The sequence below is a fragment of the Rhinopithecus bieti genome, unplaced genomic scaffold (assembly GCF_001698545.2).
Source record: "Rhinopithecus bieti isolate Rb0 unplaced genomic scaffold, ASM169854v2 scaffold_28716, whole genome shotgun sequence".
Classification (NCBI taxonomy): domain Eukaryota; kingdom Metazoa; phylum Chordata; class Mammalia; order Primates; family Cercopithecidae; genus Rhinopithecus; species Rhinopithecus bieti.
The window spans coordinates 143,676-166,240 of NW_016812525.1; the positions used below are offsets into that span (position 1 = coordinate 143,676).

General features: G+C 46.2%; 1 long non-coding RNA gene across 1 annotated transcript; it reads left to right on the plus strand.

Annotated features, from left to right (window-relative positions):
- The first annotated feature begins 1,155 nt into the window (after positions 1-1,155).
- Positions 1,156-22,453, plus strand: LOC108545011 (uncharacterized). Its single transcript, XR_001890005.1, has 6 exons — positions 1,156-1,190; positions 16,763-16,924; positions 17,795-17,994; positions 20,095-20,248; positions 21,396-21,574; positions 22,251-22,453. It is a non-coding gene; the product is annotated as an uncharacterized LOC108545011 (long non-coding RNA).
- The last annotated feature ends 112 nt before the right edge of the window (positions 22,454-22,565 follow it).

A 22,565-nucleotide genomic window follows, 5' to 3' on the forward strand; every position in this document is an offset into this window, starting at 1 on the left:
TCGCCCATCCCCTCTTCGGGGCTTCCATCTCAGGTCCATTGGACTGAGGAACAACTCCACCTCTAGCCACCTGCAAGTTCAATGCTGGACACCCTCATATCTGGTCCTCTTCTGTGAGCTCTACCCAGACCCGGGACCCTTCTGGCCCCTCCATCTCTCAAAGGGTGATTTGCTTCCCAGGCTCACAACCTCCACACCCTTCCACTCATTTATACATCATCTCTACCACATTTTGTTACTTGTCAGTCAAGTCTCTGTAAACTTTTGCATCTTAAAGACACTTGCATGTCATCTTCCCAACTCATTCAATTTTTTTTTTTCTGGAGAGCTAAAATGGGGTGTTAATTACCGTAAATACACCAGGCATTGCTCACAGGGAGTCTGCTCCCGACTGAGTCAAGCAGAAGTAAAGAGCTTCCAGGCAAATTATCTTTTTCCCTATGATATTTTCCAGATGTGTAAAGTCCCAGAGTCTTTTCTCAAATCACAAGTTTACTTTCTTTTTGTAGACACACAGTGAAAGAGCTCAGTTTGAGCAGGGGTTCAGCAGCATGCTGCATTGCAAGCTACAGCAGCATGCTGGTCTTCTGCGCAGCTGTTAAACTCTGACTCCACTCTAGAGCTGGCCATTCTGAAGGTCACGGCGGGCACAGAGGTGTTGGGATAGACACACTCCATGGACCACACTTGGGAGAACGCTCGTCTAGACTTTAACCACTCTCTGGTTCGTGCTCACATCACTAAGCTAAACATGTGACCCTGTTAATGGAAAAGTTAATTTATTTCTAGATATACATATTAAAAAGTTAATTTATTTCCAGACACACATATTAAATGTTCTAAATAACTAATTTATCATTTGGAGAGATAATCAAAGATTTAGAAAATAAGAATATTTTCCATAGAGTGACTGATATGGTTCGGCTGTGTCCCCACCCAAATCTCTTCTTGAACTGTAGTTCCCATAATCCCCATATGCCATGGAAGGGACCTGGTGGGAGGGAATTGAATCTTGGGAATGGGTTTCCTCATGCTGTTCTCGCGATAGTGACTAAGTCTCATGAGATCTGATGATTTCATAAAGGGCAGTTCCCCTGGACACGCTCTCTTGCCTGTCACCATGTAAGATGTGCCTTTGTTCCCCTTCACCTTCCGCCATGATCATGAGGCCTCCCCAGCCACATGGAACTGTAAGTCCATTAAATCTCTTTTTCTTTATAAACTACCCAGTCTTGGGTGTTTCTTCATAGCAGTATGAAAGTGGACTGATACACACCTTTGTCAATATTTAGGAGGATTGCAGGTGCTGAAAGCAGTAAAACTTAAGAGTTAGCACTTACGTTCTTTACTGAACATTTTTACTATTTAATTATGCTGCTTGTGGAATCAGTTGCTGTTATGTCACTGGGACAAAACATGATGCACTGTGAGTCCATTAAACCTCTTTTTCTTTATGAATTACCCAGTCTTGGGTATTTCTTCACTGCTGTGTGAAAATGGACTAATCCAGTGACAATACTTTAGAAAAATATAAACTTTTTTTTCCTGGACACCAGGGTTAAGCAGAAATTGAAACAAGGGCTGGATAGTATTTTCTGTCATTATAAGTTCCCAATGTTCTAAATCCTCCAGTGCCTGAAAATGCAGTTTAAATGATTTCTTTATAAGTTCTCTGCGGCTTGTAGCTTGAGCTTCAGCTCACACTGATTTTTACAGCTAAATAATAAAGCTGCAACAAAGGCGTTTAATAAAGGAAGTGCAGGCAGTGCTGATCGGAGGCCGTTCTGAATGTTCCCCGTTGTGATAGGAGATCTCGCCGAGAAGGCCCAATCAGTCAGAACCACGTGCCACCGAGATGTCTTGATCAGACAGACATTAGACAAGGGCATGTGGTAAAAATCCCTCCATTTATGCAACTTGTTCACTCTAGAGAGCCCTGAAGCTTCCATGTAGCAAAAGCGTTCACCATCTCACGGGAGAGGTATTTAAGGAAAATCGGCCCCCAAATCACTGTGCCATTGTCACAGGCAAATATCCAGTCCATAGAAGGACTAAAGTAGAGCTGTCTTTAAAGAATGTTAACGAGACAAAACTTAGGCACATAAAAAATAGAGAATGTTAAAAAAAAAACTCTGAAGTGTCTTCATCAGGCAGTGCATTTAGTTCTTTGTATTTTTAAGTGTGAGATAATCTAAGTGAATTACATGTGAACTTGGCTGCTTTCTGGACGTGCAGGTGAGTTCTCTCATCCTGCTTGCTCACCTAATGCATGGACAGTTAAGGGGGACGGTCTTGTCAGGGGCCTGCCCTGCCTGTCCCCTCATGGATGGATGGAGAGTCAGGGAAGAGCTTGGATTGCACTTGGAGATGGTGGAAAAAGGCAGAGATGGGCTAAGAGGAAAGCAGCACCAGTGATCTCTCTGCAGGTCACAGTCCTTGGCCCAGGGCAGGCTGCATTTCCCAGCATGGTCTTCCTGGGGCGCCCTGGAGACTTCTCCTGCACCTGCTGCGGGGTTTGTCATCCCCTTGTTTGTCTCGGGCATTAGCCCCGAACTCCTTGAGGGTGGGAGCTTTGGTCTCTTCCCCTGGGCACCTCCACAGTGCTCAGTACAACGCCCCCTGAGTTCCTTCTGTTCATGGATAACACAGGCGAATGGCAAAAGCATCAGAGAGCAGTGCTGTGGAGCCCTGGGATCCTAGGCGACAAGGAACAAGAGGGTTCCAGGGCACTTCTTTGTTTTCAAACCTACCTGGCGGCAGCAGCAGCAGCATCCTCAACTCCGGGCAGCACTGAGTTTTCCGTTCCCATCTCTGCCTGTGACAGAGCCTGGAAGGGCCCAGGAGGGAGGACAAGGCACGTCCAGGCTGTAGTCTTCTGGTCACAGCTGCTGGGGAGAAGTCCTTTGCTCTTCGGGAAGGGTAACGGAAGAGATGGGAGGTCAGCCTCGCAGGGGGCCTGTGCCACAGTAACTTTTTCTCTATGCCTCTCTGTTTCCATGCTGTAGAGACAACACATGCTTCCCACCACTTTGGAATAGAGAGTGTTTGGGAGAGTAACAGTTAAAAGGTTTCATGGAAGTAGAGGTTTGCACTGCAGGAAGAATCTAGAATGTATGCTCTCCTTTCACAGGAGCCAAAGGATGCGGGTGAGGAACACAGACTCGGCTTTAAGTGCTCGATCCTCCGAGGGAGGCAAAGACTGTCCCCACCCCACTGTATGTCTCCTTCTTTAAAAAATCGATTCCATTACTGAAGAAAGAGCTGAGAGAAAGAAGCCCAGGATATGGGTGATATTTTCTGCCGAGGCTTTCAAAAGGCATTTGATAAAGTATCATAGAGAGGCCTTATATGAAAGTAAGGATTTATGAATTACAGAAAACAAGAAGTCACTTGAAAATGAGGTGGAGAAGAGAGCAAGGAACTGTGATTAGTCACCATGACAGACGGTCAAAAAATAGGACTCATCGTGGCTGGTTTACGGAGCTGTCCCTCAGCTGCTGACAGCAGGCCCTGCCACCGCCGTAAGTCACAGCCGAAGGAACCTGAAGTTTCTCAGGTGGGAGTGCCTTGATTTCTCCCGGCTCTGCCAGCCAGCAGGATCATCTGAAGGATGCCCATTGCAGGCTGAATGGCTCTGAGCATCCAGGGCGTGGACTGGGGACCCAGCACAGCCACTGACGTGGTTTGGATTTGTGTCCCCACCCAAACCTCATGTCTAATTGTAACCCCCAGTGTTGGAGGAGAAGCCTGGTGGGAGGGGATTGCATCATGGGGGCGGTGATGGATGAGTTCTTGCTTTGAGTTTAATCAAGAGCTGTTGTTTAAAGGAGCCTGGCACCTCCTCCTCCCTCTCCCATTCCCTCTCTTGCCATGAGAAGGCTCCCCCTTCACCTTCTGCTGTGGTTAAAAGCTTCCTGGGCCTCACCAGAAGCCAGTGCTGACGCCATGCTTATACAGCCTGCAGAACCGTAAGCAAAATAAACCACTTTTCTTTTAAATTACCCGGCCTCAGGTATTCCTTTATAGCAATGCAAAAGGGACAAAGACACCATCTGTTCCTAAGTCCCCCGGCTTCTTTTATCAAGTGCACGATCCCATTCAAGCACTCTCAGTGGCACGGAGTGGCCCAGTCAGGGCAGAATCATCTCAGAACAGTCAAGTCAAGGTTTTTCTCAGATAAGAGGGCGTGTTCCCAGTGTGCACAGAGTAGCTTCTGAAACACGCGAGGCCATGAATCAGCAATCAAATGCCCTCCATCACACCCTCATTTCCTAGCTGTTCTGGTCTGCGTGTGAGAAGTTATTTCAAATGAGCAATGCATCTCTGGGGGAAGAGAAAGAAGACGCGGTGGAAGATAATCCATGTGTAATTGGCAGCAATAGAGAAAAACGTTTTCAAGGAAGAGCCACTCAACTTTTGTGTTTTACGTCATCCCACAAGAGATTCACAAAAGATAAAAGCGGTGTCTCTCTTCTTAGTACACTTGAGGTTGGAGATTCTGGCAAAAATCTAACCCACGTCTTCACCTAGTTATAGATGAAGACACGGGACTTTGCCTCCCTTAAAGATTTGTCGACCTGAACTTTGCAGTTAATGCCTCTTCTTTGTCCCATTTGAAGGTATCTTTGCAAGGGACTAATTTCACCCTGACCATATAAAAGGTCATTGCAGGACCTCCCAGCCCTCTTCCTGGGCTATTGACGGGAGGCTAGAGTTTCACCCTCCAGAGGCCCAACACCAGAAGGAAGCTCCAAATTGTGAGAAAAGGCAGCAAGTTAGGGATTTACAAACCAGTTTGAAGGGATGTATGTGTAGGACAGCAGTAGCTGAGACAGGAAGAGACAGAACAAGGCCGCTACCCAGGCAAATGCAGCCCGGCTCACACGACTGCCACACCGCATGCTCAGTTGTGACACAGACATCGCTCCCCACGGCAGAACTCCTCATCCAGTCATTCATTTGCTTTTATTTTCATTGCCAGTTCCTTCTCTGGCACTGTATGCCGTAGAATTGACTCTGTGTTTCTATCTCCAGAGGACCAGGTTTATCAAACAGACAACCATTAATTAAAATTGAAGGGAAAAACACGTCCTTAAAAAGAGTGTATCTTTGGAAACGAAGCACTGGAATACTGGAAATCATTCTGTTCACAGGAACCTGCCCAGGCAACGTCGTCTGAGAAACAGACTCTTCAACGCAGTCATGTGTCGTCAATGATGAACGGCGTATGAGAATGGGGTCCCATGAGATTATAACACCGTATGTTGCTGTATCTTTCCTACGTGTAGATCTGTTTAGATACACAGATTGGTTACCATTGTCTTACCATTGCCTATGGTATTCAGTACAGCCACATGCTGCACAGGTGTGTGACCTAGGGGCAACGGGTAAACCTGGTGTGTGGTAGGCTACGCCATCCAGACTTGTCTAAAATTCACTCTGTGATGTTTACACAGCCATGGAATCACCAGCCAATGCATTTCTCAGAATGTATTCCTCTCATTAAGTGACAAGGACTGTTCTCTAATATTATCGAAAAGCATTGGAAGGAGCAAGATATTCATAATATATTTTGAAAGTAGTAAAAATTTAGGGTCAGGTCTGGTGGCTCACATCTGTAACCCCAGAATTTTGGGAGGCTGAGGTGTGAGGATTGCTTAGGCCTAGGAGTTTGAAACCAGACTGGGCAATGCAGTGAGACCCCATCTCTAAGAAAAATACAAAAATTAGCCAGGTGTGGTGGTATGTGCCTGTAGTCCCAGCTACTCAGGAAGTTGAGATGGGAGGATCACTTGAGCCAAGGAGTTCCAGGTTCCAGTGAACCGTGATCACACCACTGCACCCCAGCTTGGGTGACAGCAGACCCTTTCTCATATACATACACACAAAACAGTTGAAATTGCTTGCTAATGTTCAATATTTACTTAGATGGTAAATATTTCACCAAGACAGGTGACTTCCCATATTTCACAAAAGAGCATCATTGCCATTGTAAACTTAAAAATGGGTTGGAAATCAACACCCTACAAACGATTTAATTTCCTTCATCAAATCCAAATTTTTTGGTTATGAACCCCTAAAGGGAAATTCCATGGAGCTGAGCACAATTTGATGGAATATTTTGCCGCCTCCTTTCCTCACCTCCATGGATCGAGCCCTTGGTTTGCAGAAACCTGTGGAAGGGAGTCCTGTTTTGGATGACGGTGGGTACGTGGAAAGCTCCTGCTTTGCTATTGCCAGAGACTGACACTCAGCTCTGCTTTCCTGTCTCCGCTCCACGGCCTCAGCCGAAACAGCATCCAAGGGAGCTGCCATCACTCATCCCTCCTGTTCCCAGATGGATCACGCAGCGAAGGCTCTGCAGCTTTGGCTGAGGTCTTTCAGATGCACAATGCTTGATCCGCTGGCGTTGCTTGTGTCCACTCTGCACGAGAAGCCACGGGCATCCAGGCATTGTCACACCAAGTCTCTTTCTTCCCATTGGGATTGCTCTCTCGGTCTCATCACAAGCTCCTCCTGCCTCCTCTGGGCCTCTCCCCTGGCTGTTGCTCCTCTGTTACTCGCTTGCTGGTAGCTTTTGTGGCTCCTCAGAGTTCTGGCACATTGCAGGGTGCGTGCTGAGCTCAGCCAAGCCTCCCAGTAGAAGGCTCTCGAAAAGAAAATGTTATTTATTGAGGAATAGGGCATCAAAATGAGAATATGTATAACATAGTAAACTACGCATTTGTTCAGGGAAGTAAAGGAAGACGAAGACTTTTTAAAGAAAAAAAATGATGATTACATATGGCTTCTTCCTTCCTTCCCACCCTGGACGTTTAAAGAGGGGAGAAACATGCTGTCCTTCTGGAAGCTTCTCTCCTGTCGTTTTTAGACTGTTCAAGAGGAGGCATTAACTTAGACATTTTCATTTCCACGAAAAGCTTATCCCTTTTCTCATATAATAAATTCAAACGTGTTGATAGCTGCACGTTGAACGTCTGTGAGCTTTATTGTGTAAACCAGGATTCTTAATGGCTGATTATTTTGGGGTACTTACTATATGCTAATGAGATATCATATGTGTTCTTTGCAAAAATGCCAACAAGATAGTTCTAAGTATTTCCCTATTGTAATTTGGACTGGTGAGGTAACGTAGATTTAGTGAACTGCCAAGTTCTCCATGCCAGTAACTGCAGAGTCAGGCCTCAAATTCAATCACTTCCGTTAATTTTGTCCTTGTTCCAAAGCACGAGCTGTGCACTGTCGTCCCTGAGTATTCTCCTCCCTTCTTCTCCAGTACTGGCCTCCCAAGGCTTATACATGCTTGAAGAATGAGCAAAATAGAACGAAAATCCTGCATTTATTTTGACAATTATGTCAACCTAAATAACAAACAGGAGGAGGCTGTCTAAAAGAAAATGATGTTTATTTGGGAATAGGGTATGGCAATGAGAATCCGTACACCATAGAAATCTATGTGATTATTCAGGAAAATAAAAGAAGAAAAGATTTTACAAAAAAAAAAAAAAGAAAAAAAAAAAGGAAGATTTCACAATTATTTTGAGATAATTAATCTTGGCTAGCAAGATTACTACCGGGGTGATGCCAGTCCGAGTTGGACAGGCAGCTGCTGGGCAGATGTCCTTGCAGAAGTATTTTTTGTGTAAGGTTTCGATGGATAGGCTTTGTGCAAAGTTGTGTTTTTCATAGAGTCTTTTTGGTTATCACCAAGCATGAGAAGGCACACAAGCATGAAAACCCTGTCTTCATGACCTTCCCAGACTCTGTTTGTCACAGTTTTCTTAACATTAGTGACTCCATCTTAATTTTGACAACTTTCACAATTATATACATACAACTATGATGAAAATATAGATTCATAGCAATTATCGATCATCGGTGGAGTTATTTGGGTTGCAATGAATTAGCCAAGGGAAGTCCCAGAAGCAGCAGCACGAGAAAGCCACCAAATGTGTTAGAACAATTATACAGAAAAAAAAAAGCTGAAAAATTCAGGAAGATTTGTCTAATGAAGACCTTGGCGGTTGGAGTTTCTGCCTCCCAGGATGGAGAGGGTGTTTTTGATAACAGACCCGCAGTGAGCGGAGACTGCTGGGTGCTGTGCTTAGAGCTGCGTGTCATATACCGTTCAAGCCTCGCAGTCCCGCCAGCGCACTCCCCACTTACGATGCCCATCGCCCTTCGGGAAGCCAGTGCTTGTTCCTGGCCCCTCCACGTGTCTGAGGCTCCACGCAGTGAAGCAGCAGCCTTTCTCTGTTTGCTGACATTTGACTTTTCTTTATCTGCTTTTCCCCTCTTTTTACACCTTTCTCTCTCTCCCTGATGCTTTCTCTTCTCTTTCTCTTTCTTTTTTTTTTTTTTTTTTTTTTTCTGAGACGGAGTCTGGCTCTGTCGCCCAGGCTGGAGTGCAGTGGCCGCATCTCAACTCACTGCAAGCTCCGCCTCCCGGGTTCACGCCATTCTCCTGCCTCAGCCTCCCGAGTAGCTGGGACTACAGGCGCCTGCCACCTCACCCAGCTAGTTTTTTGTATTTTTTAGTAAAGACGGGGTTTCACCGTGTTAGTCAGGATGGTCTCGATCTCCTGACCTCGTGATCCGCCCGTCTCGGCCTCCCAAAGTGCTGGGATTACAGGCTTGAGCCACCGCGCCCGGCCTCTCTTTCTCTTTCAAACCTACAACAGAGTGTGTTCTTGAGTGGGTCATCTCTAGGCCACTCAGAATTGTCTTTAGACTGAGAACAAATTTATTTATTTATTTATTTATTTATCTTATTTACTGAGATGCGAGTTTCGCTCTTGTCACCCAGGCCTGGAGTGCGATGGTCGTGATCCCGGCTCACTGCAAACATCTCCTTCCCAGGTTCAAAACAATTCTCGCTGCCTCAGCCTCCCGAGTCAGCTGGATTACAGGCGCGCCACCACCACACCTGCCTAATTTTTGTGTTTTTAGTAAGAGATGGGGTTTCAACACCATATCGCTCAGGTTGCGTCTCGAACTCCTGACCTCAGGTGATCTGCCCGCCTGCGCCTCCCAGAGTGCTGGGATTACAGGCCGTGAAGCCGCCTTGCACAACCCCCGAATCGAATTTATTTGGAAGGAATCAGCATGGCACCCTCCAGGGACGGTTTTGACAGCTAATATCCTGTCCTGAGTGCCTTCACCGAATTTGAGTTTCCGAATCTTCAGTCTTAGGCTGAAACGCTTTTCGTGCTGTCACCCTGCTGTGGATCTTCACACTTCCTCAGTTCTGTTTCAGGTGGCCCGATGCCTGTTCTTGGGCAGCAAGGATCTTCCATTTCAAAATCAGTGTAAATTCATCTCCACAATTTTGTGGTTTTCTTCATTTGGTCAATTCCAGAGTATTCGCCTCATTCTTGTCAACTTCCTCTATAATGCAGCGTATTTTACTAAACTCCTCAATAATCAACAGCATTTCATCCCGAAAATGAAATGGAAGAGAATACTTCTCCTCTTTGCCTTTGGGTATTTTGTCTTCTTTTGTCAAATATATTAAATTTAATATAATAATATGGAAATCTTAATTATTCCTTCTCCATTGTGTGGTACGTGGATGTCTGCTGGGGGGTGGTCTGTGTATTATTTATTTTTGATACAGAGTCTTGCACTGCGTCGCCCAGGCCTGGGGTGGCAGTGGCTTGATTCTCAGTCACTGAGCTCTACCTCCAAGGTTCACAGCATTCTCCCGGCCTCAGCTCCCCGATAGCTGGGACTACAGGCACAGTGCCACCACGTCTATTTTTGTATCTTTTAGTAGAGATGGATGGATTTCACTAATGCCGGCCAGGCATGGTCTCAAACTCCTGACCTCAAGTGATCTGGCCAGCCTCAGCCCTCCAAATCCGCTGGGATTGACAAGGGTTGAGCCACCGTTCCTGGCCATACTTTATTTATTTTTTGAGCAATATGCTTATAAAAGCATTCCATCTTGAAAGTTCTGAATAAGGTTTTTTTGAGAACAAACATATTTTGGAGCCAAACAATGCCTTCCAAAGAAAATAAGTAGTTTTCTCCATGCTAACAGAGAACGTTATGGGTGAGTATTAGGTACTGTGACCTAATGTAACATGGTACGGCTAACCTAGGATTGACTTGTTCGTCTTACCAAACTACCAAATATGTTTAAAAGCTTGAGGATACAAGACATATCTACTTAGGAGAGTATCGTATTATTAGCCATTTTTTTGATGTTAATAAAAATGCACAAAAAGACGTAACTTTAGGCTGGGTGTGGTCGGCTCAAGCCTGTCAATCAGCACTTTGGGAGGCGAGACGGGCGGATCACGAAGGTAGGAGTGAGACATCTGGTTAACCGGTGAAACCTCGTCTCTGCGTACAAAAAATCACAAAAAAATACTGCGCAAGGTGGGGCGCTGTAGTCCAGCTACTGGGAGGTCTGCAGGCAGCGCAGAATGGGCGTAAACCCGGGAGGCAGAACTTGGCAGTGAGCGAGATCTGGCCACTGCACTCCAGCCTGGGCGACAGAGCGAGACTCCATCGTCAAAAAAAAAAAAAAAAAGAGTAACTTTAAAAATAGCGGTCCAGTGCATAATATTGAACACTTAGCATTACTCAAAGGAGGTGTTGCTGTTTTCATTTTTACTTTATTATTGTTGTTATTATATGTTTATTATTATAATTATTGTTTGTTTGTTCATTTATAGAGTGAGTCTCACTCTGTTGTCCAGGTGGTGTAATCAGAGCTCACTGCACTCTCAAGCTTCTAGGCTCAAGCAATCCTCCCGCCTCAGCCTCCTGAGTATAGGTGCACTCAGAGACAACAGTGCACACCCCCAGGCCTAGCTAATTTTTAAACTTTTTGTAGAGGCATGTTCATCATGTTCCCCAGACAGATCTTGAACTCCTGGCCTCAGGTGATTCTCCTGCCTCAGCCTCCCATACATTGAAAGCCAATTTAGAGAGGAGACATTAGGGGGAAACAGAATCTTGTGAAATGAAATGAAGAGCTAAGTGGTGAAATATGGTATCAGAAATATAACTGACATCCTTAAAATGTGTTCAAGATTATGTCCAGGAGATCCGGCTGATTTTCCTACTATTTTACTAAGATCACCTGGATAGTATGCAGCTCACTGGTTAATTCATTTTAATGTGGGTTCTACCAAAATGAGAATATAAACTAAAGGTGGTAGGAGATATCTAGGTTTTGAATTAATATACTTTATGCTTTTAAAATTTTTAGTTAAAACAGACAGGCTCTCAAACTCCAGCTCTGAAGTGTGATTGTATGAGTCAGTTCAAGATCCGAATCTGGTTTCCACCTCCTTTTGTGAAAACTTCAACATTCTTCAGACCCAGCGAAAGACCAGCGGCCACCCATGATTAAAGTGTCTGAGGGTGACTGCCTGCGAGAGTGCCGTTTAGACCACATAGGCCTGGCATTGTGAAGGGCAGTAGGCCTGGGGGTGTCCTGCCAACCTCTTGCTCTGCCTCCCGTTTCCAGAGGAGGATGAGGGTCCTGACCACCCTCTATGACAAAAAGGGCTGTTCGCTCACTCTTCTCATTTCCCGGTTCAGACAGCCGGCTTTTAACCGCCTTCAAAGCACATTCACAATGATCTTCCTCTTCTGAAAATCTCATATATTCTCTGTATAAGACCACTTTGTGAACACACAGGCACACACACACATGCACACACACACGAATGCACAGACACACATGCACAGGCAGTGGGAGAATGTCTGATTTCCCCCTCAGGCTTTTCTAGGGCCCTGGTGATGAGGAGATGAAATGCCTCTCTGGGCGCAGCTCACTTCTGAAAAGCTTATCTTATCTGACACAATCACAAAACCATAAAATTAAAAGTGAGGCCCTAAGCAGAGGTCTGCTCTGTGTCCTGGCTTAGCAACCAGAGCCCATGGGGACCCTTCCCGTGACAGCAGTGTGCCACCGATCCCCATTTCCACGCAGCTCAGTGCAGAAGACAAATCTGCTTTTCTTCAGTGACAGCCACATTTTTCGTTTTCTTCTTGAACAGGCTAAGTTTGCCTGGGCCCCCCGTCTCACTACTGTGAGGTGTGGGGATTTCTTGAAGACTCAATGTCCTTCTTTGTTATGAGAAGGAAATGAAAACCAGTATTCGCTTATTCCACAGTCTGGAAAACTCAAATTGCTGAGTAAATGGCACCGCTGCTGGGGTTACCGGAGGAAGTGTGGAGGTCTCCTGGACTCTGCCCGGCCGCCCTGCCCACACTTCCAGTGTCCTAGCGTTGCTGCCTGTGCTCCCTGGGATTTCAATCCTGGTCTGCAATCAGTCCCCTGGGAGAAATCTTCCTGCAGAGGCAGGGCCATCTCTGCAGGAAGGCCCTGGATCTCAGGAGGCCCTGGATCCGTTGTCAGGGGACTCTGGTTCTTAGAGTGTGTGTCCTGATTCCCAGACTGCAGCGCCCTGGCTGCCAGGAGGAGGGTGAGGTGAGACCCGGTGCCAGAATGCCCTCCGTGCTGCTGTGGGGGACCCTCGCCCATTCAGAGCCACCTGGCTGAGAAGAGAAGCCTGGAGCAATCCCTCCATGCTAGAGGAGACAGTGGGCGGGGAAAGCCAAAGGCAGCTATTGTTTTCAACAGAGCGCCGGGCAGGTGGCCCTCCGGACTCCAGGCCATGAGCGTTCACTGGAGGAGACGCTGCCCATGAGGCTGCTTCCTGGGTTCGTGTGGGAGGCGGCTTCGGAGGAGTTCTCCCTTCTGCCCCATCTCCTGCCGCCCTGCTCTGCTCCCCTGAACGCTGGGGGTGGCTGTGCAACCATCGTTCCAATCATAGTCATTTAGAAAACGACCTAGGAATGATGCTTAATTAGCATGCAGCACGGTGACAATTATGTATGCATCAAATGTGTCGGGGAAACTTTGTGGCTCATTTTCTCTGATTAAGACGCTAGACGCTGTTCACATACGCTTGGTTTTTGCAGCTTAGTGACCACGTACGGGGGTGCTGTTCTCACTTGAGTCCTCTGTGAAGCTTTGAATGGCCGTGCAGGTCTTTACTCATCTGGGGAGTCTGCCCTCGATCTACGGGGCCCTCTGTGCAGTTTCTGTTGCCGTTCGTTTAGGGCCCTAAGTTTCCTTCCTAGGGTAATGGAAAGCTACTCTAACATTCTGGAGGCACAGTTAGGGAGCCCTTCTTTCGCGCTTCTCAGCGCTTTGTAATCATTTCGTATGTAGCATTCACAGGACATTGATTAGTCCAGGAAAAGCAAAGTACCCTAAGGGATGCTGTGTACACGGCAGCCACACAGAACACAGGAATCCTCAGGGCGGTGGGCAGTATGGTCTGCCTGCCCATACCGCTCTCATAACACTAGGGGAAGTCAGAAATATCACTGTCCACAGTGGCTCACGCCTGTAATCCCAGCACTTTGGGAGGCCAAGGCGGGTGGATCACAAGGTCAGGAGATCGAGACCATCCTGGCCAACATGATGAAACCCCGTCTCTACTAAAATACAAAAAATTAGCTGGGCGTGGTGGCAGGTGCCTGTAGTCCCAGCTACTCAGGAGGCTGAGACAGGAGAATCGCTTGAACCCAAGAGGTGGAGGCTGCAGTGAGCTGAGATCATGCCACTGTACTCTAGTCTGGGTAACAGAGTGAGACTCCGAAAAAAAAAAAAAAAAATCACTGTCAAAAAGACAGTGAAAAAATCAAGCAAAGAGTCTTTGAACCACATGTACATTAACTATACGGTGGTCTGCAATGAATTCCAGTCTGGTTACATCTGATCCACCTTGAGGGATAGTGAGCCCCTGATACTGAATTCCAGCGCCCTTTGCATTGCCTCAGTGTGGTCTAGAAACTCTATTCTCATCAATCTGTCTTGCCCTTTGGTTGCAGCACAAGCACTGCTGTGCGTGCATGTGTTTGTGTGTGTGCATATGCGTGTGTGCTTGTGTGTGTATATGTATGTGTGTGATGTATGTGTACTTCTGTGTGCATGTATGTGTGTATGCTTGTGTGTATGTGTGTGTACGCTTGTGTGTATATGTGTGTATGTGTGTGCTTGTGTATGTACGTGTATACGTTTGTGTATATGTGTGTGCATGTATGTGTGTGTGGGCACTTGTGTGGTGTGTGTGCGTGTGTATGTATGTGTGTGCTTATATGTGATGTTTGTGCATGCATGTGTATATGTGTGTGTATGTGTGTGCTTGTGTGTGTACGTGTATACGTGTGTACATGTATGTGTGTATGTGTGTGCTTGTGTGTGTGAGATGTGTGCGCATGTATATATTTGTGTATATGTGTGTGCGTGTGTGTGGTGTGTGTGCACATGTATGTATGTGTGTGCTTTTGTGTGCATGCATATGCATATGTGTGTGTGGTTGTGTGTGTACGTGTATACATGTGTGTATGTGTGTATGTATGTGTGTGCTTGTGTGTGTGAGATGTGTGCACATGTGTGTGCATGCATATGTATATGTGTGTGTGGTTGTGTGTGTACATGTATACGTGTGTGCATGTGTGTGTATGTGTGTGCTTGTGTGTGTGAGATGTGTGCACATGTATATGTGTGTATATGTATGCTTGTGCTTGTGTGTGCCCGTGTATATGTGTGTGCACGTATATGTGTGTATATGTATGTGTGTTTATATATGTATGTATGTATGCGTGTGATGTGTTTGTGTGTATACGTGTGTGTATGTGTATTTGTGTGCTTGTGTGTATGTGTGTGCGTGTGCAATGTGTATATGCGTGTTTCTGTGTGTATGTGTTTGTGTATTTACATACATATATCTGTATATATGCATGTGTGTGATTTGTGTCGTGTATACATATGCGTTTGTGTGTGTGATCTGTGTATTTGTGTGTATTGTGTATATGTATCCGTGTGCTTGTGTGTTCGTGATGTGTGTGTTTGTGTGTGTTGTGTATATGTATGCATGTGCTTGCATCTGTGATGTGTGTGTTTGCACGTCTGTGAATATATGTGTGTGTGTGGTTCTGTGTATGTGTGTTTGTGTACATGTGTGACTGTGTCTCTGTGTGTCTGTGTGTGTGTTTTATGCTATTTGTATCCCAAGCTTTTCTCAGCTAATTCATCTTAAAAAATAAGCCATTTTAATGTAAATTGCAGTTAATTCTTTCTAGTTGTTCAAAGGTCGTGTTTCAAACTCCCAGGCTCAGTGGCAGACGTCTGGGAGGGGTTCATTCTCCGTGGGGTGTCTTGCCCCTCCATGCTCTCTCCGCCTCCCTGGGCGTCTGGTCTTGCAGTCAGGATGCTATAGTGGGAAGGGTCACTTGCGAATTGTGAGCTGAGACCAGTGATTTCCCGTTTTGCCCAGGAGCGTGGTTCCGCATTTCCTGCGTAGCCTGAGTGATAATGGGAAAAGTCCCTTTGCAGCACAGCCTGGGCTTCTCCCCCACCCACCATCACAAGTGGGGACCCTGAGGCACGTTCACAGGGCCACACTTCGGCTGCCGCCTCTGTCTCCCCAGATGGGAAGGGAGCTCCTTGCAGGGCAGGAAGCTGATATTATTTAACACACAGAAGGCCAGGAACTCCTGTGTTTTTAGTGCATAAGTGAATACATTTTAAAAAAATGAATGAAAGGAAGAAATAGTCATTCATTCAAAAATCATATTTATGAATAATATCGTTATAGATCAATGGCATTCCGTATATCAGGGTGTTATGGGGTGAACTACATTCCCCCAAATTTATATGTTGAAGTCCCAACCCCCAGGACCTCAGAGTATGACTGTATTTGGAGACAGGGTTATTTATTTATTTATTTATTCATTTATTTATTTATTTATTTATTTATTTATTTGGAGTCTCACTCTGTAGCCCAGGCTGGAGTGCAATGGCATGGTAATCTCAGCTCACCTGCAACCTCCATCTCTCCCTGGTTCAAGCGATTCTCCTGCCTCAGCCTCCCGAGTAGCTGGGATTACAGGCGCACCACCACGCTCAGCTAATTTTTGCATCTTTAGTAGAGACGGGGTTTTGTTATGTTAACCAGGCTGGTCTCGAACTCCTGACTCAGGTGATCCACTTGCCTTGGCCTCCCAAAGTGCTGGGATTACAGGCGTGAGCCACCATGCCCGGCCAGAGACGGGGTTTTAAAAGAGGTGATTACGTTAACATGAGGCCATGAGGATGCGCCTTAGTCCACTTGGTCTGGTATCCTCATAAGAAGAGATCGGGTCACAGACACACGCAGAGGGATGGACACTGAGAGAGTCGGCCCTGTGAGGACACAGGGAGAAGGCGTCATCTGCAAGCCACAGAGAGAGAGAGGCCTCAAGGAGGAACCGGTTCAGTCAACACCTTGACCTTAGACTTCCAGCCTCCAGGACCGTGGGAAATAAGCTCCAGTTGTTGAAGCTTCCCTGTCAATGGCGTTTTGCTGTGGCAGCCCTGGTGAACTAACGCGAGATCCATGCTAAGCAATGTATGCGTGTTATCCCACTGAATCCTTATGCCGCCTCTGAAGCAGGCATTGCCATGCCCATGTCGTATGGGAGGGCTCTGAGTTTAGAGAGGTCAGGACCTTGCCCAGCGTCACTCAGAAGACACTGGACAGGAGGGCGTGGGGAGCTGGGTTCTCTCCATTCAGCCGCGTGTTCTGGTGGCGATGTCTCATGCTCTTTTGTGTACAAAGCTATGTCTGAGCCACTTCGCACCCATAAAGTGACTGAAGCGTGAGCTTATTTCTTGCCACGACACAGGAATGACCTCTGTCTTCTTTCACTCCATGCAACAGTTACTGAGCACTTACTATTTACCCAGCAGCGGGAGGCGTTGGAAATTCGGAGATCAGCACCATGAAGTTTCAGCTTCCAGGAGCTCACCATCCCATGAAAGACAAAAAAACGTGCAAGTCAGACGCCACCCCGTCTACAGAGCAGTGCAAGCGGCCTCATCACTGCCACACCCTTCCTGTGGTACACTGTTAGTCGATAGTATATGTTATTTTGTACTTGACCTTTCTGTTTTACAGTTTTTCCCCCTTGGTGTTCTTTTTTTAAATATTGGTGTGCAATCGTGGTACATATTTTTGAAGAACATGTGCTAGTTTGATCCATATACACGGTGTGTCACCACGGCTTTTTTCTCTCCGGCTAGATCCTGAGCTCATGGAGGTGGGAGCGGCTGCATTTACCTCTTCCCTGGACGCCTCCTGTGCGTTCTGGCTTTGCAACTGGGATCCACCACTTCATCCCTCCCTGCCTGACACTGAAGGTGTTTCTAACCCTCTCACGGTCTCAATGCCCTCGTCTGAAAATAGGGATAAAGGAGACCTAAATCACTAATTTTTTCTATTTTTTTGTTTTTTTTTTTTTTGAGACGGAGTCTCTCTCTGTCACCCGGGCTGGAGTGCGGTAGCCGGATCTCAGCTCACTGCAAGCTCCGCCTCCTGGGTTTACACCATTCTCCTGCCTCAGCCTCCCGAGTAGCTGGGACTACAGGCACCCACCACCTTGCCCGGCTAGTTTTTCATATTTTTTAGTAGAGACGGGGTTTCACCGTGTTAGCCAGGATGGTTTCGATCTCCTGACCTCGTGATCCGCCCGTCTCGGCCTCCCAAAGTGCTGGGATTACAGGCTTGAGCCACCGCACCCGGCCTAAATCACTAATTTTTGAGGATAAAAGGAAGTAATCCATGTAAAGTATTTTTTGCCAAGAGCTTAGGACATGTTAAGCCCTGAATAAATACTAGCTTCTGCGGAGAAAATAATTAAATTAGGTTGGTTTATTGTTACTTTATTTATGGAAAGTGAGATAGTAAATTGAGAAAATAAAGCAAATGTTTCTTTCCAGTTGTCTGTGATGGCGATGTCTGTGATTAAAAGACACCACCTCCAGGCCAGTGTTCCTGAGCCGTGGCATCACCGAGGTTGGCCCGTGAAGTCATCCTCTGGATCCTCTCTCAGGCCCAGCACAGTGTTCTGCGTGTGGCAGCAGCTCCATGGTGTCTGCTGAACCCACTCCTGAAAGGCTTCATGCTTCCCTTCCTGCAGGTGTGCTCCTGGAGTCTGAGTTGTTGGAGGGATTGGGAGAGGCTCTCCTGGGAACTTCTGGGAGTCCTTGGGGTAAAGCATCTATTATCAATTGGGTGATGTGCTTCGATAGTGCCCCTGGGTGGGGTCTTGTCACCTTCCTTTGGGGCCTCCCCTAGGTGAGGATCCAGGTGCTAAGGGAGGGGAATCCACACCCCAGTCAGTGATTCCAAAATGACAGCTCCGTGTTGCTAGTGAGCCGGGCAGGTGGCTGTACTTCTGCACTCAAGCTGGGAAAGTGCTCATAAACTCATGCTGAGCTCCAGGTTACATCTTAAGGAATTTTCTGAGTTTCCTAGAAATTGGCGTAAAGTCCATCCTAGTTTTGATTTTTTAAGAGAATGATTTTTTAAGGAGACCCCTGGCTAGAGTCAGCCAGGGAGAAGTTCTTTCATACCTTCATTGCAGAAGCACCATCTTTCTCTACTTTCAGAAATTTATTAGTAGTTTTCTCATCTCAGACTTTCATTATTTTGTTTTAACTCAAAGCCAATTTTAAACTTATCTCCTTCACATCCCTCATTTTAAATTCTTTCATCTCTTCCACTTTGAAAAGTTTTTAAAGAGGTGATATTTTGGAGATGATAAATTCAACAATACTAATAGAATGTTTAAGTCTCCTTAGAAATGAAAACTTGAGGAAGTGTAAAGGAAATAAATATATAAATATGTAATAGTTTTTGATGTTCATAAGCAAAGCATGGCAAAAGTCCTCTAGATCAAATACATTTTAACTCAGCTTTTGACTAAAGAGAATGATTATAATTTACCACACAGGGACAGTAGCACGATACATAAAATGTTTCTCATTTAATAAAAAAATTGCCTTGTGCTTTGGATTTATTTTGTAAACAATAGCCATAACCTTGAAATGTTTGTCACATGTTGTTATGTTAAAGCTTTTGTCTACATTGTTTCATGAAATCAATGTTTTCCCTATTAGTTAAGTACTTAGCTTATTAGATTTAGCTTACAGATGAAGAGAACCACAAAGCAATGGACTAATTTATCCAAAGTCATAAGGGTGTCAGGGGATAGAGTGTCAACCCAGGTGTCTATGACCCTAGAGCAGCAATTCTCAACTGAGGGAGAGGCTGCCCCTCTGGGGACAGTTGGTGACGTCTGTTGGTATTTTGGGTACTTACAACAGAGGGGTATTGCTGGTACCAGGTGAGTGGAATCCGGGAAGCTGCTGAGACCTACAGTGCACAGGACAGCACCCTACAGAGTCATCCAGGCTCCAATGCCATTAGCAGTGGCGAGTCTGCGAAACCTTCTCTAAACCTTTTCTAAATCTTGCTCAAGATCTTTTCATTTTTTAGTGTAAGGAAGCAACAAAGTAAGACATGTTGGTGGCTGCAGAAGCCATCTCGGCCTGAGCTGGCACCATCTTTGCCCCTCCTGGGATGTGGGCTGCATCTAGGAGGTTGCAGGCTTCGTCCACCACTCCCTCACGGGAGACAGTGGAGGTCATTTTCAATCTCATGGCTTAGGAGGCAAGGAGAGCAGCCCGCAAGAGAGGGAAAGTGAGAAGCAGGTGCGTAGAGGCGAGCTGAAGACGGCTCCTGTGTTCCAGACCTTGTTATGCATGGATTCTCTTTTGTGTTTTGGGCTGACCAAGGGTATTTCTGTTTGGAGCAAAAAAAAATCTTAATAAAACAGAGAAACTTCTTTAATCAGAAATGTTTTGAGAAAGAAAAGTCCAAGTTTATTTTGAGTTGACTTAAAATCAAAGGAAAATAACATTTTCTTAACTTTGAGAGTCAGTATCCCAAGATTTTCTTAACTCTCATTTCTTCGACTCTTTTAGATGCATCTCCTTCCAAAATCTGGATGAAGTTGGTCTTTATTCAGCCAGGTTATCTCTCGCTGGAATTGGTTTCTTAGGACCCCAGATACCGTGTTCAGCCAGTGAAAGGAAACAACGGATCATCACAGTATTGACAGTATATCCACTTAATTAAGGAAAAAAGAACCCCATCCTCAGCTCTGGGGCGCCCACAGAACCTTGTTCCCAGGAGCCAGTTCTCAATAGAGTTCATGCCCATGTTGTTCCCACAGAGTCTCCAAGGCCCCCAAGGGAGGAGAGAAAGTCAGAGAGAGCTGCCTCGGGTTCAGCCTCATGAACATGTCAGTCATTCTAAGTCAGACATCGGAGGGCTCTGTGGAGCCAAACTCAGCTGGGAGAGACCGGGGTGCTTGTCAAGCCAGAAAGGTAGGCTCATCCACACAGATGATCTCCTCTTCCCGAGAACGGCCTTTGAGACATTGTGCTGTGGTCTCCACTTTGAGGAGTCTCTGTCCTGCTTTTCCATCAGACACACGAAAATCTTACTAATATGGGATTACTGTCACTCCTCTCTGGATCCTGATCCTTATTCAGGGTGACTCCACCCGTAGAATGAGGCAGGCTACACTCAGGTGGGCACCCATATTTGCAGCAAACAAAGTCCCAAGCACAGCTCTCACCTCTGTTCTCCACTGTCCCAATTTTTCACTCTCCTCCCTGTGAAAAGGCCAAAGGATGTTCACCAACCTGCCCAGTTACTCCATCGGAGCCCTAACAACAGTGTTTCAGGCCCAGGTCTGTCCAGCTGGTTTCTTAACTTTTGGGTATTTTAATGTCTTCACCAAATATTTTCATTTTCTCACCTGAAGTTGATGACATTTTCCCAGCATGATAAGGGACCCATTGCTTTCTATATGTTTGGTCACAAAATTCACCAGCCTTTTGTGACATAAACCACAATCTGGATTACTGAAATCTACAACCACGACCAGCACTGGTGTAATAAACCTAAAGCTGACTGTGGACCGCAGCGGGCACAACCTCATCTCCCTGGTCCCTGAATGCAGCAGTTCCCTGTAGTTTAACAGAACAGGCATCTGGGCAGCCGATCCTGGTACTGCTTATGTAATCCTGGAACCAGTGATCTGAATGTGTTTAGGTTGGTGCAGAAGGAATTGCGGTTTTTGACATTGAAACTAATGGCAAAACCCACGATTCCTTTTGCACCCACCTAATAGATGCTCCTGGGGTGCCCCTGAGTCCCAGCTTGCTTAGGGCAGTGTGCACAGATGTTCTTGTCAGCATGTTGATTGACACCAGCCCCTCTTATTCCGAAAGCATCCCATTTGGACGAGAAATTATAGCAGATTCACCTATGATGCTCGTGCAGTATTCAGCTACATTTTTAGTTTATTGCACAATCCTGAAGACCTGCTTCAGAAAGACAGTAAAGACAGCAAAAAGTTATTTTATTTACCGATGCCCGAGGATGCACCTGAGCTCCTCAGTTTTAAGAAGACCTTTGAGCAGAACTAAGCTGTTCTCTTTCACTACTGTCTGCTTCTTATCTCAGGTCTTTCTGCCTAGGAAACAGCTGGATGCAAGTGGCCCAGGTTATGGTCAGCCCTTGACAAGGTCTCAGCTGCTGAGACATTACTCAGGACCTGTGTGTCCCAGCAATTGGCTGCTGCAGACTGCTGTCTAGTTCCTCCAAGGTTTCTGAGGCCTCTCCCATGATGCCGGTGTTTGAGGGTCAGTAAATGACACTGCTTTCTTCCACTCAAGTGCACAGTGAATTTGGAAATAAGGCAGAGGCCTGACAGGAGAGGATCAATAGTGTTACAGCTTTAAGAGTCTGGATGGGGCCCGTGGCTTAGATCTGTAGCACAGTGGATTTCTGAAGCATTGCCTCAATTTTTTTTTTTTTTTTTTTTTTTTGAGAGAGAGTCTCACTGTGTATCCCAGGCTGGAATGCAGTGGTGCGATCTCAGCTCACGGCTACCTGCACCTCCCAGGTTCAAGCAATTCTCCTGTCTCAGCTTCCCCAGTAGCTGGGACTACAGGTACCTGCCACCACGCCAGGCTAATTTTTGTATTTTTGGTAGAGATGGGGTTTCACCATATTGGTCAGGCTGGTCTCGAATTCCTGACCTCAGGTGATCCACCCGCCTCGGCTTCCCAAAGTGCTGGGATTACAGGCGTGAGCCACCACGCCCAGCTGCATTACCTCAATTTTAAACACCCCCCTCAACATCATCTCATCCCAAACCTTTTCCAGGGTAGAGCCGGCTCTGAGACTTGGGACTTGGCTGGAAGCTTGTCTTCCATGACCGGCAGATGAGAAAAACTGAGGCATGCCCAGGAACTGGGTTTAACTGAACAAACTCAGTTCCTCACCTGAATACCCCTCCACAACCCTCCCTATCAGATTCGCTCCTCTCTCTCAGGGGAAGTGGGAAGACAGGAGAGAGGGCAGCATGGACCCTGCCTGAAAACCTCCAAAGGGAACCAATCCCAAGAAGCCACTGTGAGTGAGGCCTTTGAATCATCTACTTCGGAAGAACTGTACCTGATGGTTACAGCATAGATAGACACGGGAAGTAATCTGTGATTTCCAATTCCGTGTTAAAAAAAAATCCACGGGGCTCTAATAAAGGTTAAATGATCAATTTTTTAAAATACTTTCTTTTTTTTCCTTTAACTTTTATTTTAGGTTCTGGGGTACATGTGGAGTTGTGCAGGT